Genomic DNA, 594 nt, shown 5'->3' with positions numbered 1-594 from the left:
GAGCACGTGATATATTATAAGGAGTAACGATATGTTTTATGAAATGTAGTGAAGTAAAAAGTACGATCTTATGCTTTGGAATTTAGTGAAGTAAAAGTAAAAGTTACTCAAAATAAAACTACTCCAGTAAAGTACAGATACTTGAAAAATTTACTTAAGTACAGTAACGAAGTAAAACTACTCCGTTACTGTCCACCACTGTTTCTGATGGCCTCATAAGATAGTAAACGGTCCATTTATTTTCATCCATCCATCCATCCTAGAATAGATACAAACAAGACTTTATTAGCTACACAAAACACTTAAATTATTCTAACATACAGACACAGTTTGATATCTGTTCGTCTCGTCCATTTGAAAGAGCGTCCTGATGCAGTTTGTTGAGATTCCAGTTGATCATTGCAGAAGTTTTGTTGATGAGAGAGAACCGGTTTGAAGGTCTTTTATGAATGGAAAAACAAGGCCTAGCACAAATTTAGGAGTCCTTCAAAGACTTTTAGCACATGCATATTCAGAAAATTGTCGTGGAAAAGTTCATTTATTTCAGTAATTCAACTCAAATTGTGAAACTCGTGTATTAAATAAATTCAATGC

The sequence above is a fragment of the Sinocyclocheilus anshuiensis genome, unplaced genomic scaffold (genome assembly GCF_001515605.1).
Source record: "Sinocyclocheilus anshuiensis isolate Anshui unplaced genomic scaffold, SAMN03320099.WGS_v1.1 scaffold465, whole genome shotgun sequence".
In the NCBI taxonomy this organism is placed as follows: Eukaryota; Metazoa; Chordata; class Actinopteri; order Cypriniformes; family Cyprinidae; genus Sinocyclocheilus; species Sinocyclocheilus anshuiensis.
This window is presented reverse-complemented; position numbering follows the sequence as displayed.